Source organism: Neophocaena asiaeorientalis, unplaced genomic scaffold (assembly GCF_003031525.2).
Source record: "Neophocaena asiaeorientalis asiaeorientalis breed wild unplaced genomic scaffold, Neophocaena_asiaeorientalis_V1.1 scaffold130, whole genome shotgun sequence".
NCBI lineage: Eukaryota > Metazoa > Chordata > Mammalia > Artiodactyla > Phocoenidae > Neophocaena > Neophocaena asiaeorientalis.
In genome coordinates, this window is record NW_020173397.1 from 9,912,132 (window position 1) to 9,932,251 (window position 20,120).

Genomic DNA, 20,120 nt, shown 5'->3' on the forward strand with positions numbered 1-20,120 from the left:
TTTTTTTTTTTTTTTTTTTTTTTTTTGCGGTACGCAGGCCTCTCACTGTTGCAGCCTCTCCCGTTGAGGAGCACAGGCTCCGGACGCGCAGGCTCAGCGGCCACGGCTCACGGGCCCAGCCGCTCCGCGGCATGTGGGATCTTCCCGGACCGGGGCACGAACCCGCGTCCCCTGCATGGGCAGGCGGACTCTCAGCCACTGCGCCACCAGGGAAGCCCTCTAGCCACATTTTAATTGTTCAATAACTTCATGTAGCCAGTGGCTTTCCTACTGGACAGAGGAAGCCTAGAGGTTTGGCGCTTCACATGTGAGGCATTAGGGAGCCATTGAAGGAGGAGCCATTAAACAAAGGAGGTCATGTGATCAGACGTGCTGTGACATGGCCAGGCTGGGAGATGTATCCATTCCCATTCACAGTTATAAAGGGATGGGGGCATGCTCCAAGGCAAAGGTGTGGAGAAACAGATACTATTTAAATAGCAGGTAGAGCCCAAGCCCTAATTCCACTTCTTTCCAGGGACATCATTTTTTGAAGATTTGATGCACTTATCTGTAAAATGGGATATGACTGTCCATACTTGCCGTTCAATGGGAGTTGCCATAAAAAATCAAGTGACTTTTGCACAGCAAAGGAAACCATAAACAAGATGAAAAGACAACCCTCAGAATGGGAGAAAATATTTGCAAGTGAAGCAACTGACAAAGGATTAATCTCCAGAATTTACAAGCAGCTCATGGAGCTCAATAACGAAAAAACAAACAACCCAATCCAAAATGGGCAGAAGACCTTAAAAGACATTTCTCCAAAGAAGATATACAGACTGCCAACAAACACATGAAAGAATGCTCAACATCACTAATCGTTAGAGAAATGCAAATCAAAACTACAATGAGATATCATCTCACACCAGTCAGAATGGCCATCATCAAAAAATCTAGAAACAATAAATGCTGGAGAGGGTGTGGAGAAAAGGGAACACTCTTGCACTGCTGGTGGGAATGTGAATTGGTACAGCCACTATGGAGAACAGTATGGAGGTTCCTTAAAAAACTAAAGATAGAACTACCATACGACCCAGCAATCCCACTACTGGGCATATACCCTGAGAAAACCATAATTCAAAGTCACGTACCACAGTGTTCATTGCAGCTCTATTTACAATAGCCAGGACATGGAAGCAACCTAAGTGTCCATCATGGGATGAATGGATAGAGAAGATGTGGCACATATATACAATGGAATATTACTCAGCCATAAAAAGAAACGAAGTTGAGTTATTTGTAGTGAGGTGGATGGACCTAGAGTCTGTCATACAGAGTGAAGTAAGTCAGAAAGAGAAAAACAAATACCATATGCTAACACATATATATGGAATCTAAAGAACGAAACAAAAAAATGGTCATGAAGAACCTAGGGGCAAGATGGGAATAAAGATGCAGACCTACTAGAGAATGGACTTGAGGACACAGGGAGGGGGAAGGGTAAGCTGGGACATAGTGAGAGAAGTGGCATGGACATATATACACTCCCAAAGGTAAAATAGATAGCTAGTGGGAAGCAGCCGCATAGCACAGGGGGATCAGCTCGGTGCTTTGTGACGACCTAGAGGGGTGGGATAGGGAGGGTGGGAGGGAGGGAGACGCAAGAGGGAAGAGATATGGGGACATATGTATATGTATAACTGATTCACTTTGTTATAAAGCAGAAACTAATACACCATTGTAAAGCAATTATACTCCAATAAAGATGTTAAAACATTATCAAGTGAGATGATGTAAATAATATTACAGGCTTGTATTGGTTAAGCAATGAATGAATGAATGAATGAATAGTAGGTAGAGTAGATGGGAACTGGTAATGGGGGAAATAAAAGAGAAGGAAGATGATGAGATAATTCTTGATTTGAAAAGTGACCTCTGTTTGAACACTGCTGGCTTGGGGTTTGGATGGAGGAAGAAATAGATGATCTCAGTCTGACACAAAGTTGAGGTTATTTTAGCACATCCAGAAGAAATGTCCAGCAATGTCCAGAAGGTTGTAGGAGTCCGGGTCTGTAGCTCTGCAAAGATACTTTGGTTGGCGGAAACGATTCAGCATTCAGCGGATGTAGGTAGTACTGAAATGAAGCCATGGGAAGGAAAAGGTCTTCCAGGGATGGTGCTTTCAAGCAAGGGTCAGCAAACTACAGCCCTGTGGGACAAATCCCGCTGCTACCTGTCTTGTAAATACAGTTTTATTGGCAGTCACTCAGTCATGCCCGAGACATGTTAGTGTCTTGTTTCTGGTTACATTTGTGGTACAAGGGAGCTACAACTCTTGAGTTATTGGGACAGGGACTGTGTGGCCTGCAAAGTGGAAAATATTTACTCTCTGGCCCTTTCCAGAAAAAAACTGTCAACCCCTGCTTTATTTTTTATTTTATTTTTTTAACATCTTTATTGGAGTATAATTGCTTTACAATGGTGTGTTAGTTTCTGCTTTATAACAAAGTGAATCAGTTATACATATACATATGTCCCCATATCTCTTCCCTCTTGCGTCTCCCTCCCTCCCACCCTCCCTATCCCACCCCTCTAGGTCGTCACAAAGCACCGAGCTGATCCCCCTGTGCTATGCGGCTGCTTCCCACTAGCTATCTATTTTACGTTTGGTACTGTATATATGTCCATGCCACTGTCTCACTTTGTCACAGCTTACCCTTCCCTCTCCCCATATCCTCAAGTCCATTCTGTAGTTGGTCTGTGTCTTTATTCCCGTCTTGCCCCTAGGTTCTTCATGACCTTTTTTTTCCCCTTAGATTCCATATATATGTGTTAGCATACGGTATTTGTTTTTCTGACTTACTTCACTCTTTATGACAGACTCTAGGTCCATCCACCTCACTACAAATAACTCAATTTCATTTCTTTTTATGGCTGAGTAATATTCCATTGTAGATATGTGCCACATCTTCTTTATCCATTCATCCGATGATGGACACTTAGGTTGCTTCCATCTCCTGGCTATTGTAAATAGAGCTGCAATGAACATTTTGGTACATGACTCTTTTTGAATTATGGTTTTCTCGGGATATATGCCCAGTAGTGGGATTGCTTGGTCGTATGGTAGTTCTATTTGTAGTTTTTTTAAGGAACCTCCATACTGTTCTCCATAGTGGCTGTATCAATTTACATTCCCACTGACAGTGCAAGAGGGTTCCCTTTTCTCCACACCCTCTCCAGCATTTATTGTTTCTAGATTTTCTGATGATGGCCATTCTGACTGCTGTGAGGTGATACCTCATTGTAGTTTTGATTTGCATTTCTCTAACGATTAGTGATGTTGAGCATCCTTTCACATGTTTGTTGGCAATCTGTGTATCTTCTTTGGAGAAATGTCTGTTTAGGTCTTCTGCCCATTTTTGGATTGGGTTGTTTGTCAACCCCTGCTTTAGAGTTTGGGAATCCTGAGTATGGAACTCTAGGCAAGATGAAAGATTTCAGAATGAGCAGAGGAAGTCACGCTCCTTAAAAGGAGTGAGAAGGAGACACCCAGATGTGTAGGCAGAGAAGCACCGTGAGCAGGAAAACCTGGAGGCAAAGAAGAGAGATTTTTTTTTTCCCCAGAGAGAGACGATGTGAATGACAGTGTCATGTGCTGTCAGGGGGTCAAGTGAGGTAAGGATTGAAAAGTGTCAGTTGAATTTAGCAACTCCAGTCGCGTTAGCGACGGCGGTAGGAATATTTGGGGCAGAGGGGAGGGGCAGAAGCCAACTTAGAGCGGGCTGAGGACCCAGTGGGGAGGAAGAAGGGGAGGCGATGACGTCTAGTTCTGTCCATCAGAGACACTTGAGGTTGAGGAAACCTGTTTTAAGCTTGCCATGCGTACTTGTCAGGAGCGGGAGGGTACCGATATCACAGCAGAAGAGGGAGTCATGATGGAGCATGTATGTGCTCAGGAGTCAGGGGGAAAAGGGAGGGAGCCCCCAGCCCTCTTTTGATTCCCACTCTTACTGCCTCTGTCAGTACCGGACTCAAGCTTCCTAATTTGCCCCCTGGTTTCCTTGCTTTAGCCGCATCCAGCGTACTTCCATCAGATTTCTCTCCCTAAACTATTCCTTTAATCCCAGCCCTTCCCTGCTTCCAGCTCAGTGAAGGTTCCACCTCCAGTCTTCCCTTCCAGGCTTGGTCACTTCCATTTCCAGGCACCTCTCCTCCTATTTGCTTGTGAGCACGCTCTCCCTCACCCTCCTCATCGCCACCCTCATGAAACACAGCACTCCATGACAGAGCATCTCCTAAGTTTTGCGTAACCTTGACCCATCACAGTTGCTCGATTAACTAGTATTTACAAAGTAGAAATGCGAGCAAACATCACAAGTCATTAACATTTTAAGGCATATTATAAATTTATTATCGAAAAAGAACTGTAACTCATTGCTTTGATGCAGTGCAAATTCCATAGAACAGTTTTCTTGACTGTGATGCTACCAACATGAGGGACCAAATACTTTCTGTGCTGCGGCCTGTGCTGTGCATTGTAGGATTTTAACAACACGCATCCCTGGTTTCCCAGTAACACCCCTTCTTCCCAGTTGTGACAACCAAAACTGTCCCCAGACATTGCCAGATGTCCCCTGGGTGGGGCTGGGGGCGGACAAAATCACCCCCTATTGAGAACCGCTGCCGTGGAACGACAGTGTTAGGCAGAATTTTTTTCCCCTGATGTTTTCTATTATTCCAGATGTATCCTTTCCCCTCATACTTTGCATTTTTAATAGTTGGACCCAAGGGAAATTATCCTGAAGATGTATCTTATTCCAGGCAGTAAGAAATGAAAAACACCCATTTGTGACTGCTTACCAAGTTAATAGTGACTCTATCCCGTTTCATCTAACAATACAAGCAACTTATAAAAATCAAAGTAGGTGCTCCAGTGTGTGAGCCGATGGTGTTATCACTCAGCTCCTGTACATTAAGACCTGGAGGTCTTAACACAAACCACGTTGTATGGTATACACTTTCCCCAATGTCCCTGCCTTTTCCCGGCGGTTCCTGTTACGTATTCTTCGATGGGGGGCTTTCTGTTAAAAGTGAGGTCAGAATTCTCCCATCACAAATACTCACCTGTTGGAAGAAAGCCAACTTTTGGGAAAAGAACCCAAAACGAACATGACGAGCTGAGACATCATGGTTAAATTTTTTATGTAAAGTTCACGAATTCATGGGAAATGAGCCTAAGAATGCCACGGTGGGCTCAGAGGGCTGGTTGAAGGGGACGCTGAACCCACTCAGTTGTGAGGTTACGAAAGCTTTCTATTCAGCGAGGAAGAATAAGGTCGCCCCCCTCCTGGGGTGGGTGTCCTCGGTGTTGGGGATTTGGTCGTGGGATCTCTGATGCCTGTTCTGTCCCGTTTTCCCACTGTGTAGACAGTACATGCTAAGTACACTAGTCATTAGCCACTTGCGTCCAGAATATGAGGTACAGCTTGCTAATCCTATCTGCAGTTATTAACATGTACTTCCTTAACTTCCACAAACGGTGTATACAAAGGAGAAATGCTTCTGAAAAGGCAATTAAAGATTTTTTCTGGAGGTATCGAGGCTTCAAAGTCATCATCAAGAGACGGCTTAGGGTGAGACTGGTTTGCAGTATTACCCTCTGCCCTGCTCTGCATTTTCCCTTTTAACTACAACTTGGTAAACAAGAGCTAATTCTGAACAATAACCCGGAAAGCGAATGACGTTCTCTGAGCTGTCCTTCAAAGAAATGTTGACTTTATCGATGTTATATTCCTCATATCACCTGGAGAAAGCAGGAAATGTTTCGAAAAATCATTCCACTGAGAACACAGTCCTACTTCAGGCTCGTTTTATGATGGAGAGAGGAGCACTCCGCACTTGGGAATTTTTTAGTGGCTTCCCCAAGGTCTGGGTTTCATGGGCTACTAATAATCCCTGTGATTGATTGAGCACCTACTGCGTACTAGGCACTTTACATATGTTAGCTTTGTGTGCTCTCAGAGCCCTGTGCATTTTTCATTGTAGCAGTGCTCACAGTCCTAATCTCTACTTATTATATGAATAACTGATTAATGTGTGTTTTCCCCATTCGTCACTTCCGTGTCGGTGGATCTGTATCGATTTGTGTTCCCCGTTGTGGCCCCACGCTCAGGACGGGACCTGGCGTATAGTAGGTACAAAATAAATACGGCTTCGAAGGATGCGTGAATCCAGATGCAGAGCCGTGTGATTTTAGAGATGAGGAAATGGAGAGAGAGAGGGGTTGGGCGGCTTGTGGAAACCTTGCAACTGGCATCAAATTCAAGTATGTCTGGTCCAATGGCGACTCTCTTTCCGCCACACCTGCCCTCTCAGACTTCGATTGAATCACCTGGAGGCTCTCACCAACACGCACGTGCTCGTTCAGTGGGTCCGCGACGGGCCTGAGAAGGTGCATTTTGCTCCCACACGATACCTGTGCTATTCTCCATAGAACCATGCTTTGAGTGGTGGAGGTCTGCACCACAGTTGCAGCGTAGAAAGCGATAGCCTCCTTATCTGTTGGAGGTGTACGTGGTTTTGTCTGGAAATTCTTGCCACGAGACAGAGCCTTTGCACCTGTGTCAGTCTCCTGAGGAAAGGACCGCAGGGATCTGCTCTTGAATAGACATATTGACTCCTTCTATCATTTGGTTATCCATGGGCTGTGATCTTTGATGAGTCTTAACTCAGATATTGATGACGCTCATAGGCCCTGTTGCCTCCCGTAAAAGTCTCGTACTCAGTACCAGGTGGCGTTTCTGCTCTAAAGATGTCCAGTACCCCTACTCTTCACACTTACCGTGGAAATGCCAAGGAGTAGCAATGCCCTTCAAAAGTTTCTTTGGATATTTAGTTCATGAAGGTGTCCTGTTGAGAATCTGGAGTCTCCAGACATCTGGTGGTCCCACCACTGAATCAGCAGCCATCCAGTGACCCCAGGACCCAGTATGTGAAGAGAGGCTGCCATCACTGACCCCGCTGTTGGTACCTGCTCTGTTGACTGTGGGCATCTTAAGCTCTGCCCTTCTTGTTGGTGTGTCTGTGACTGTTTCTTCTTGAATATCCTCCCTGGCTCAGCACTTCCTCCTAGGTCTTGAGAAAAAGGTGCAGAGGTTGGCCTCTTTACTAGTTAGGAGTGGTGCGTTCAAGGTCTAGGTGCTTATCTTAGCTATTTGACACCACACGGTGGAGGAGCATGTTTCTGAGAAGGGGCCCCTCAGTCAGAGCTGTGATTACTTATCACTGAGCAGTCCCGATGCCCGGCCCCCCACCTATACTGTGTCACCAGCCTCCGGCTGTTTCACAGTTTCTGAGTTCAACCCTTGCTAACCGTAGGATGATATCTGGGTTCTTGACTTAAGACTGACGGATTCTCTATTCCTCCCAGTCGTGTACAACCAGATCTGCTCATCATCTTCGTGCCTAATTGGAGCCCACCCTTCATTCATCATATAATATAATGTCACCGTTCTTTCGGATATGCAGGATTTGAAAATTCATGTATGTTGTGTTCTAATTGTGTAGTAGTAAAAATTGAAGGGGCACTTTGAAAAAGGTTTATTTTAGCTCGATATTTTGAAAAACTCTTTCAGCTCTGCCTTCCTTTATAATATTCAGGGGTACTAAATGGTCATGAAGGGTGGTTTAATGAGATGAGGACTTAGAAGGTAAGGGCATCGTTATATCATTGAAGTCACACTGAAAGTAAATTGACAGATACCTGTAGTTTGTCCTGAAGTCCCTTATTGAAGAGCTTGTTTTAGTTCTCTTCGCGTGAACAGAGAAGGCACAGGAATGATATATATGGTGAATGAGGCATCTGCCACTGATGGAATATTCTCAAGCCAAGCGATGCTTTTTTTCTATCTTAGTACATAAGGTTTTCTCCATTTCATTTTTATTTTTCATTTGTTTGAGAGTGTTGTATTGATTTTAATCTATGTAAACTATACGCCTATGCCTTATTAATCAACTTCGCAAAGGTAGTGATTAAAGTGTGCAAATGTGGGAAGCCACAAAAGACAGCTTACATCTCACTTTTATATATAAAAATTATCCCCATTTTGTAATACTTTAGCATTATGTTCATTGTTCCCATAAAAAAATACTGTATTTTGTGAAATGATACAATCTGCGAGGCATTTCCCATTATGTAGCCACCATGTCTTTAAATTATAGCAATTTCTTAAGATTTTTAAGGCGAAATGGGCTCTTGGAAGTGTGATTAATAGCAGGGAATGAGGCTAATGCTGGGTCATCAGTGGCACTCCATTACAAAAAAGGTTGGGCTAATAAAAGCATCTATCTTTTTGACCAATAAAGCATTTGAATGATATGCTTATAGTTTTTTATCATATAGTAGTTACTTGGTAATGAATAAACTCTGAACTTGCATTGAAGAAAGGCAGCTCTACTTAAGTGGCCCTTGGACTAGCTTTTTGATGATGTGAGAACAGGCAGGCCTGGGAGGGAGGCTTGTGTTAGAGCTGCTGGTTTGATTTTTAAGGTGTCTTCTACAAGCATCATACCCACGGCCTATAGGAGTCCCATCCAGTTCAGGGGCAAAAGTAGAGAGTCTAGTCAGTTGATTATTTCTTTAGCAGCATTAAGTGTATACAGTAGGCTCTCTATAAGTGCTTTGTGAGTTGCACCGTTAGGAATACTGTGCTTAGGAGTCAGGGATGTAGCCTGGTCCCAGCGTGGATCTCTTAGGCCTTCTCTAGCTCAGTTTCCCAAGACATAAGCTTGTACCACTCCCCGGTGTGTCTGAAGAGGATTTTTAGGTGGTTCATAAGTCATCCACCAATTCTCATTACTGTGATTTGATGCTGAAGCAATTCCATTTTCAGTCTGTTTTAATCCTTCTGGTAAAGCCAAGGAGAAAGTCTCCATTTGGAGCTAGTATGTCTTTAATCTCTCTCTTCCCATTGTAAACTCACTATTTAACAAAGAAAGAACATGGCTTCCACTCAGAGCCTTTGTGGACTGTAGGATCTAGCTAGAATCTAGTAACATTGGTTGGGTTGTATCACATTTATTACAAAGTCTTTCCTTCGGAGGGATACATAGTGGTTTTTCCACTTGATGAAGTGATACAAAGTTTTCTCTGAAATAGATTTATGTTTTCCAAAAGTGAATAAATTTAAAAAATGACATTGGACGTGTAGATGAAGAGGGCAAAGATAATGAATGTAGATGTAGAAGTGAATGCTTGAGGCTTGGAAACTGGCTCAAGGGGCCACTCAGATGGCATGACCGCTCTAAGAATCTCAGGATTTGTCAGATTATTGTCCCAGAGAAGAGTTGTGGAAAGAATAAATCAGTCCTTTCCAATCTTGGGTCTCCCCAGAGCTTCCTCAGGACTCTTTTCAGTTTTTAAAATGGTCTGTCAAACAGATTATATGATTAGGAGTTGGGGATTAAAATATACACACTACTGTATATAAAACAGATAACCAACAAGGGCCTACTGTGTAGCACAGGGAACTCTATTCAATATCTTGTAATAACCTATAATGGAAGAGAATATAAAAATATATATATATTTATATAAAGTTATATATGTGTATATATCTGAATCACTTTGCTGTACACCTGAGACTAACACATTATAAATCAACTATATTTCAATAAAAAGTTTTAGAAAGTAAAAATGAAATTTTTAAATGTCATATGAAAGGCTTCTTTATAAATGCACTTTCTCTTCCTCTTTGATTCATTTTACTTTAATTTTTTTTTTAGTAAATAAAGCTTTAAACATTTAGGGTCTTTGGGGAACAAAATAAGTAAATAGACACATACAGGTACAACAAAAGGTGGATTAGAACAAGTTTACCACTACAGCTGGGGTAGAGGAGAAAGGCATGTTATCTATCCCACTCACGGTAAGGAATCAGTAGAACCATCGCAGAATCCAAAGGAGTCTCCATTTGGGTGATGATTATGTACCTAAGGGACAGCATGGCGTTAAAAACTCCAGGGCCCGCTTACTGACCTTTACCAAGGAAAATGTTTACAGCTCTTTGGATTACCATGTAGAATTGTACACCCTATTTATAATCCTTGACCAGTAGTCTAGTTTCTCCAGACTTTAGGTATAGAAAATAAAAATGAAGGTCAGGAGAACTCCTGGAAAAAATGAGAAGTGTGTATAGTGAGTCATCAGCATTTTCCATTGAAGACGGGCAGCAGGGATGGGAGGACACAGCGTTACGCTTTTACTTCTCCATTTTTTTCTCCCTTGAGTTTCGCTGGGACATAGGATTAGGGACCTCTCTGTTTCCTAGTCATCTCAGCCGCATGCGCAGAGCAGTGAGCATGGAATTTGAGAACGTTCCGTTCCCAAAGCATTTGAGGAAGAGTCTCTGTGTTGTTCCAGCAGCCAGAGTTGAGCGAGGCTGGGTTTCCTTCTCTAGGGCAGTGGAACAGCTTGAGCCCTAGAGGGCTTTCTAGGGCAGAAAAGGGAGACGTCTCCGTGTCCCTTCCCAGTGACCGGAAGGTGAGAACAGGTCCATGAGCCTGAGAAATTCCCTCTTCCTAGGGCACTGAACCGTCCATGGAAATTTCTTCTCCAGACGTTGTGTTGAGGCCTCAGGGGCTGTGTTGGTTTGGGGAAAGGAAACAGTCAGCAGAGAGGGACTTAGGAAACAAACCACAGCGCAAGAAAACAAAAACACAAAAGAAAATACCCTGTTACTTTGTGACTTCAGGGTTGCAGAACAAAGATTAGATTATTGCAGCAGGAGCTGGAAACAAGAGCTACTAGAGAAGGTTAGGAAGTCTGTAGTGGAATTCAGTGTGATGATCAGGGCTGGCGGGGGAAGACCAGTAAAATTTTGTTACAATTTTTAGACAGAGATGGAAATTCCAATAATCTGATCATTACTAATGTAATTGCCAGAATCTTCTGAGGTGTATCTTTAGTTTTTTGTGTTTTTTAAAAATTTCATTTTCTCTTATCAAATTCTGCTTCGGCTATCCAGCAGTGTTTTGCTGTACTTTGCACTGACATAATGCTAGATTTTTAAAAATTAATTAACTGATCATAAATGTAAGATATAGATAAAAAAACTGTCTTTCGGTATGTTTTTGCTTGTTAAATTTTAAGTAATGGATGTTATTCACATATCAAAATTAAGTAGTTTAATAATGTTAAAGTATCTGTAAAATAGATTCCCAAACTAATGTTTTAATTGCAAATTGTATACCTAAATATAGTATCTCTGATAGAGTACGATAACTTTCTTATGATATACAGCATACTGTTTTACATGTTAGTACACATGAAACAAATTTTTGAAGGTGGAACATTTCTTTGTGACACTTTGTTACTGGACGGAGTAAGCTTGTTTACTCTTGGCTTTGGAGACTTGAGATTTCTTTGATAAGCCGACAGCATGAACTGCTGAATCCTCATACGTAACATCAACTGATTAATTTATTTATGTAATCTTTTTTAAGGGCAAAATCATCACCAGGTGTAGTCTGGTTTTTGCAGGGTGTTGGAGAATGCTACAGATCTGTTTGTGGGTACTGAGTGCTTGAGGGTATCTTGGATCAAGAAACTTGGGGAGAAAGGAACATCAGGGTTTTTCTTCTAGATAAAACATTCCAGATCTGAATCCGTGTTTGACTCATATATTTCATTGATAAAAGGAGATGAGCCCAGGAAATGAATGCATGGTTACTCAAGCATGAAAATATTACAGTCTTTTAAAGCTGTTACCAGATGCAACCTATAGTAGTTGAAACCGTGTAGATGCTTTATTTTTATCTACAAGCCAGGAAATAAAAGGGCATTTGACTGAACTCTGTTTCATTTGGGGCCGGCGGGGGGGAAACCTCTTTTTCTTAAAGGGGACCATGCTTTTTTTGGATTGCCAAGTAACCTCACCAGTAAAGAGTTAACCGGATTTCACTTGATTCGCTCTGGCTTACGTGATGATGAGTAATGCGAGGTTGGTAACGGCAAATAGTTGTTTATAAGCAAACATGGCATTGTGCAAACAAGCAGGCCTGGTCTCCAACTGGTTTGATTTCATGGTGGTCAGCAGCTGATCTATGTAACGTACAACCTTTCTGCCTCTCTAAATGTCAGAAGAATGACTGTTTGTTTATCTTGCCTTCTTTGCAGCTGTTTACTCTGTAATGCATTTACCTCGACCTTGATTCCCTAAGAGTAGCCCCACTCTCCTCCCCAGTTCTGTTTACATTAGTCCTGCCCCTGGTGTCACCTATGAAATCTGTTGATTATTCCACCTGGTTAATGTTAAATTGCTCTTGTAAGATGATGTGTTTGTTCATAAACACAAGTGCTGGGCCCCTTGTTTACTGTACCCATGGCAGCAATCGTTATTAAACAAATATTGCTTTGTTTGCGGGTGTGAGCAGCAGTTTATCCTGCAAGGTCTGTTTTTTAAACACACACACACACACACACAAAAACAACAAAAAAATTTAAATGCTAGAATTTCGATAAAGAAAGGAAAAGGGGAACTTGTCCCTGGAATGTGGTTGAAACAGACTTAGGTTTGCTTTTCTTATCTTTTGCTTAGATGAAGGGGCTGGAGAGATTAGCAAGTTGTTTGGTTTTTCTAAGAGATTTCCTTAGTGTAATGATATCTATGCAGTTGTTTGCTTTTTTCAGAAGGGAGAGAGCTCTCCTGAAAGGCCAGTAGCTCAGTAATAGAACATCAGATGGCTAGAAAACTCTTTGTGGAACAAACAAGGACTTAAAAGGTCTAGGAGAAAAAGTCTAGTGCTATGAACAAGGCAATCACCTCCAAAAGGTACAATCCTTGGATTTTGCATTTGGTATGTGTTGTGTGTTGTCCTGTGGGCTCTCTATGGACCGTCTGTGATGCATGTACTCTATCAAGTTTGAAAAAGGAAGATAAACTTGTAGTTTAATATGTTCTGAACAATTCCTCTGTGATACAGAGACGTCCTGAGAGGAAAACATGCAATTAATATGCAGGGATATATTTTTAAAAGCTAGTATTTTGATTCTTACCTGTTACACTTACCTGTCTCATTTTAAAGTGCACTTAGGCATTGTATCCTTTCTAGTTAAGTAAAACAGACCTTGTATCTCTTTATTTGGCTTGGAGGGTGTGTGTGTGCATGTGCGTGTGCGTTTGTGTGTGTGTGTGTGTGTGAGAGAGAGACAGACAGACTCGTGGACACAGGCAAGCACATTAGATAAAAGCCAACAGGAGCCTGTCTTTTGTCATGTTTTGCAAACAACAGAGCAAACTCAGCTCACATCATCTTTGTTTTCTGTTTTTTAAATTATTGTTTGTTGCTGTTTCTGACTTTGCCTTGTGTTTCAACACTGGGCAGGGCTTGCTAGCCTTTGCTGTAAATTACAAGGATACACCACAGACTGGGGTGAGGCTGGAGGCTGGGGGGTCATGACCTTCAACAAATGGTGGTCTTTCATGTCAGTAAAAGCCTGCTAATCTCTCTGTTAAGAGCGACTTTGGGGAGGGGGGAGAAATGCATACATTCATATTGGAGTTTTTCAAGGATAAAATTAAATAATTGTCCCTTTCACGCAATGGAGAAATGCAAGCAACAGACTTCTGATGGGCTGCATTCATGAAGTTGCCATGATGCTGTGAGCGAATTGTTCCCTTTGGCCACCATAGCAGTTAGGGGCTGCAGGAGAAATGGGAGACACGTGAAGTGTGTCATCGAACGTGCTGGTCATTAATTGCTGTTAGGAACCCAGACCCATGTATATGCAACTATATAAAATATGGAAGTGAAAAAATATATATATTCTGAACGGGTTGTCTGTCACTTTATTCCACCAGACTCTTTCTGAGAGTTCAGCTGTTTGAATGATTAAAGTTCTACAGGCTTTGTTAGTTCTCAAACTTAAAATCTGTTTTGTTCTATGAAAACGCATTTTAATTAAGCTCCGCAGAACACCTGGCTCCGTCAAACCCTAAGCTTCAGCGGCTTCCTTGTGGCAAAGCAAACAGCCTAGTCCTGGATTGGCAAGGCTCCTTTTTAGTCTCTGTTTAATTATTTGAGCTCGTCTGGATTAATATGACAGGGAGTGGGTATGGATTCTGCTTTGTACTTCTGTTTCCTAGAGCGGCTTCTTTCTAACTTCTATAGTTTGCCCACAGTTGCCATGATCACAACACTTAAACTCTTGTCTACTGAGAGAGAAGGAAAACAAGACCAATGGTTGCCGAAGTTCTAAAAATACAAACTTTTAAGAGAGTGGGATGCTTGTCGTTTGTACTCATGGATGTCTTATAAAGAGTACAGAGTCTCAGAAAGTTTGGTTACAACAGGTCGTGAGACGGAGGCATCTACAGTTTCTCTGAAAAGCTTTGCTGCCCTGGAATTTAAATTGAGAAATGCCTTTTCCTTGGAAGTTCGAAGTCTCCTGTCTTTACCTGGAAAGGCTGGTAGAAAAGCGAAACCATCTTTTTGTTAGGAACATCATTTCGTTACCACCCTATTCTTCTAATTCTCTTCCAACTGGGACAGTCATACTTCTATGAAGACTTAAAATGATTTAATGGCACAAGTTCTTTTCGGAGTTTTAGAACTGCAAAACGGTTAGTCATTCCCAAGAAGTACAGGAAACAGAGTAGTTTAGAAGAAGCAACATAAAAGGTGGTGACTACAAGCGCTTGATCTCATTTGATTGAGAGGTTGGACTTGGATTCTTCTGTTGTGTAATCATTTAGTTAAAAATTCAGCAGTTATGTATTGAATTCCTATTCTGTGCAAGGCATGTCTGAAAGTCAAGTTGGAGATAAAGGAATTTTTGGCTTTTAATTCTTACTAGACACATGGAGGTAGAGAGGTGCAGAAGGAAATCATTTTAATCTGAATGCTTTTTTTCCCATTTAATTGATAAATATAAAGTGCTTCTGGTTCAATTGATAAATAGAAACTAGCTCCTATTTCTTTTTCTTTCCCCTCCTTTGAGCTGTAAAGGTAAGAGAGCTACATTATTATTAATTTTTGCAGTATTATTGTTTTTAATTATGACCTTATTAACAATGAACAGAATTTTCATCCCACACTTCTCACCAGGTGAGGATTCCTTTTCTCACTGAATCCCTGTTGTTACAGATTCTGGCTCTCTGAGATGTATCCGCCATACTGTGGCCTGTACCCATTCCTTTTTCACACCAAACCCTGCATTTCCTGCGTTCTTGAAGGGCAGAGGGATGGGTAGCTCCTTTAACACACAAATGCCAATGCTTCCTTGGAGGGGTGCTCCTGGAACTTATTTATTTCTTCTCCTCCCCGAGAGGCCCAGCCTATCACCTGCATGATACTCTCAATCCCTTCTAACCTAAGATCTGTGAAGATTCCAATTTGGCCCTAATCCTCCCATATGACTAAATAAGTGGCCACTTTTTTTTTTTTTTTTTTTTTTGGTGCTACGCGGGCCTCTCACTGTTGCGGCCTCTCCCGTTGCGCAGCACAGGCTCCGGACGCACGGGCCCAGCGGCCATGGCTCATGGGCCCAGCCGCTCCGCGACATGTGGGATCCTCCCAGACCGGGGCACGAACCCGTGTCCCCTGCATCGGCAGGTGGACTCTCAAGCACTGCGCCACCAGGGAAGCCCCCACTTTTTTTTTTTTAACATGCATTTGACCATTTCATTGCTCCTGAACTTTTTCCTCTTTAAGAAGAAATTTCAGATTTTTAAAGATGGATCTAGATATCTACAGTGCATGATAAAGTTGATAATTCATAAATCATTTTTAACAACAGGTAATATGCATAATTTATGGTGTTACACTGCTATCTTTTTGGTATTTATGATGGATAATGCTCAGTTTTTGCCCTCATATTACTGCTTTAAATTATACCACGAGAAAATTAATGAGAAAGTAGATTTATGGGTTTCATTTGTTTGTCAATTCGGAAATTAATTGGGTGTTAATTTTAGCCGTCTCTCATCAGACCAAGACTTCAGTCTGTGTGCATTATTTGTATTCATTGTGGCTTACTTCCCATTTACTGTGGGTCACTAGCTTTGCATATATTAAAATAGCCCTCCGGCTCCTTCCCTTGATTACTTTTTGAACTGCCATGCATTAGAAAATTTTACGCCTTTCTGTTATAATTGTGAAAATTTGGTATTGGAAGATGGTGCCTTCACAGCACAGTCAGCACCCTGACTTGTCTTCCTAAACTTGGCTCTCGGATGGTCTTTCCATGAAATGGGACTTCTGCCAGTGGGGGCAGTGGACGGACAGACGGTGGTGTCTGAAGGGTTCATTGACAGCTTGCGGAAGTGCTCTTGGATGAGAAAATAATCAACTGTGGTCACTCTGTTTCACCTGTTCTTTTCTTCCTCCCCCCATCTTTGAGAGTATGCTATGAGCCCACCACTCGTAGACGGTCATTCAGTATCTTGGGGCCAGTCGAGGCCCCTCCATCGCCCGCTTCCTTAACCCCTACACTTCACTTGTAATCCCCTCCACCAGCCCTTCATCTCCTCACTGCCACCTGCCCCGGTAGCATCTTGCCAGGTAAAGGGTGAACGATTGAAAAGCATGTGTCTCACTCTAGGAAATGTAAAGCCTTCTACTGAGAGGCTCTAACTTCCGTCTGGATGCTTTCTGTGGCTTGATTCCCTTGACTTGAATGAGAGTAAGTAAGAGTACCGGGTGGTTTAGTTTCCCAGGCCACCCCACTGAACTACGATGGGGGGTGGGTGGGTGATCCCCTTAGCTACACCTTAAAACGCCTAGGTGTGTGTCATGTTGCCAGGTAAATCGTTTGCACATTTAAAGGGAACCAGATCATTTACCTGATGAGACCCAGAAGTGCATGTTGGCTTTATATTCTTAATACAGAAAGGTTTTATTTCTTCTTTCCTGAACCACATGAACATGATCAGGATTTTGAAACTTCATGATGCAACATGAGGATTTTAAGGAGTACTTCTTTTTTTTTATTTTTGGCTGCGTTGGGTCTTCATTGCTGCGCGTGGGCTTTCTCTAGTTGCAGCGAGCGGGATCTACTCTTCATTGCGGTGCGCGGGCTTCTCATTGCAGCGGCTTCTCTTGTTGTGGAGCACGGGCTCTAGGCGTATCGGCTTAGGTGTTTGCAGCACGTGGGCTCCTGGGCACGTGGGCTTCAGTAGTTGTGGTGCACAGTCTCAGCAGTTGTGGCTTGTGGGCTCTAGAGCGCAGGCTCGGTAGTTGTGGTGCACGGGCTTAGTTGCTTCGTGGCATGTGGCATCTTTCCGGTCCAGGGATCTAACCCATGTCCCCTGCACTGGCAGGTGGATTCTTAACCACTGTGCCACCCGGGAAGTCCCAAAGAGTACTTCTTTAGAACAAGAGCTAGCCTGACTCCCACCCTCCTTCTTGACCCATCTGCACACCCTGTGTGGAGTGTAACTGATGATGGAGTCAGAACGTGTTCAAGATTTCCAGAATACAGGCATACCCTTCTTTTATTGCACTTCGCCTTATTGCACTTCACAGGTACTGCATTTTTCTTCTTTTCTTTTTTTATAAATTGAAGGTTTGTGGCAACCCTGTGTCGAACAAGTCTGTCGGCCCCGTGTTTTCCGGCATTATTTGCTCAGTTGGTGTCTCTGTGTCCCATTTTGGTAATTCTTGCCAGATTTCAAACTTTTTCATTATTGTTATATTTATTGACGTGATCTATGATCAGTGATCTTTGATATGACTATTGCAAAAAAGATGACAACTTCCTGAAGGCTCAATGGGTGGTTAGCATTTTTCAGCAATGAAGTATTTTTTAATTAAGGGATGTAGCTTGTTTTTCAGACATAATGCTATTGCACACTTATTAGACTACAGTATAGTGGAAACATAACTTTTATTTGTGCCAATGGTCTGGAACTAAACCTGCAACGTCTCTGAGGGATGCTTGTGTAGGAATTCACATAGTCTCTCCATTTTTAGAGTTGTCCTCTTCCTCCCCACTTCCTCCTTTCCTCCGTCACTTCCTTCCTCCCTTCCTTCCACCTTTCCATCCTTCCTTCTTTTTTTTTTTTCTTCCTCAGAGCTTCCGTTATCTCTTCAAAATGCGTGCCATTTTCCTTCTGTCCTCACACATGGATGAACAATGAGAAAGAGGGTTTTTCTTCTTTGGGTGGAGGAGGACCGTGTAATCACTCTAATCGTTTTCCTAAAAAGTGATTTCACCGTTAACTTTTCTTCTCCTCTCCCCATAGACGTAGAAATATATTTTACAAAACTATGTTTAGTTTAATTTACACATCCTTTCATGAACAGACCAAGTTCTTTAAGGGCATTTATTCTGCTTCATATAAATAATTGATCAGCCAAGTTAATTTACTTCTGCCTGACTTGGTCAACCTTAATTAACTGCCCTGGAATCAAGACTGAACTTTTTGTTAGCTTAAAATCTTTCACAAGCATGATAACAAGGGCTTTATTTTCCTTAAATTTTCAGCATCAACACTGTAACCAAGGAAATAATCATAATAAGAAAGCATTGCTTTCATTTACTATAAATACATTGGCCAGGATATTATGAATTTTCCAGAATACTTCCAGAGAGCAGCTCTGTTGGCAACGACAATAAACAAGCACGCTAAACTCAGTTCTTATCCTTCCTACAAGTCCCTCCAGCACAAAAATCGATCTTTTGAAAAATCAGTAGCTCTGTAATGTTTCCAAGCAAGACGAGAAGCGGGTCATTTTGGCTTCCTTAAGCTTTCCGACATCTGTGGGATTTGTAGCATCAGCTTTTGTGAGGTTGTGTTGAATGGATCATATGTGATTTAAACACGCCCCGCGCCTTCAGAGAAGCCATAGAGAAAGTCAGAGGAAGGTTGGGCTTTGATTCTCCGGGAAGGACTTATGAGTGGGTGTGGCATGGCCGTGCCCTCCAGGTGCCATGTCTTTCCTATTCAGGCACTTTGGGTGGTTGTGCGCTATTTGTTGTTCTCAGTTTGTCACGAGCAAAGCAGTTCATTGGTTTTAGGGTGTCCCAGAGGAAAGTGGAGGTTAACGCACACGGGGTGCCTGGGACAAGCACGGAAGAATAGAGGGTCCAGCATGCTATGTTAGAAAACACAGATGCCTCTCCCGTGACTTGCTTTAGGTGACGCTAAAATTGTAAAACTCAATAGAAAGAGACAAATACAGTGGTTCGCTAAAGAATGCTGACACTTTCAGCTTTGTATTTTATACGCTTTTCTTTGTCTACCTGCCACCCTCATTGTTGTCTTTTTGGGTTTTGACTCTGTTTTCTTTCCGTCCATGTACTTTGCATCACCACCTAGCACAGGACTTTGCAAATGGGAAATTCTCTCACCGGTTTTTGAACGGACAAGTTCACGTCTGCAATGGGGAGTGATTCTGGCGGCATCTCTTCCTTAACCTGCTGAGGTTCAGTTTTCTTACCTGTAAAATGGGAATAGCATTCCCTGCTTTTCCTCCCTCAGAGAATTCTTCTACGTTTGAAAAACACATAAGAGGGCTTTGTAGTTTGTGCAGCGTGACACAGATCTAAAGGCTTATTAAATGGCTTGGAACATTCCATAGAAAGAAAGAACTGCCAGGCCAGATATTGTTAGAAATGTTCTTAGACATCGACACTCCTCATTTTTCACATGTGCTTTTCAAAAAACCTGTTTTCTCCTGATTGGTGTGGGAGATTATGGGAAAATTTAAATCTTCCAACTGACATACTACTGTTAGCACTTGACTAATTAAGGACATCCTCGGACCAAAATAATCCTTTATGCAATTTTGGTCCCAAAGCCTGCACTCGCACAAACCTGGTTCGCAAGCCAAGCTGCTTGGCTTGATGCCTGCAAAACTTGTGCTGGAGGACTTGGCAGTCTTCTTTGGAACTGCACGGACCAAACCCTTCTCATCAAATTGTGCACTGGGGATAGTTCGTACTCCACCCACCATGATGGTGTCAAACTCCGGAAACAGGAGCGGGGACTCTTCGACTGACACCTGTCTTCAGGTCTGGGGTCCTGATGGTCACGTGGTTTGAAAGCAGCATTTTACCTGTAGCTCTGCCCCCTGAGGACAGGCTGTTTGGCTAAATATACCCCATTCTGAGGGCAGGTATAGAGTTTAGGTATGGA

At 42.5% G+C, this 20,120-nt stretch overlaps 1 protein-coding gene across 12 annotated transcripts in view; it reads left to right on the forward strand.

Annotated features, from left to right (window-relative positions):
* FOXP1 (forkhead box P1) overlaps nucleotides 1-20,120 on the forward strand; it is a 695,723-nt gene that overhangs the window by 441,556 nt on the left and 234,047 nt on the right. Inside the window, exon 1 of one of the 12 annotated variants that reach the window (XM_024747016.1) lies at nucleotides 12,792-12,812. The exons of the other annotated variants lie outside the window; for them this stretch is intronic. The gene's annotated coding sequence lies outside the window, so the exon portion shown is untranslated. Of the gene's footprint in view, nucleotides 1-12,791; nucleotides 12,813-20,120 lie in introns of those variants that run through there. 12 annotated transcript variants of the gene reach the window in all.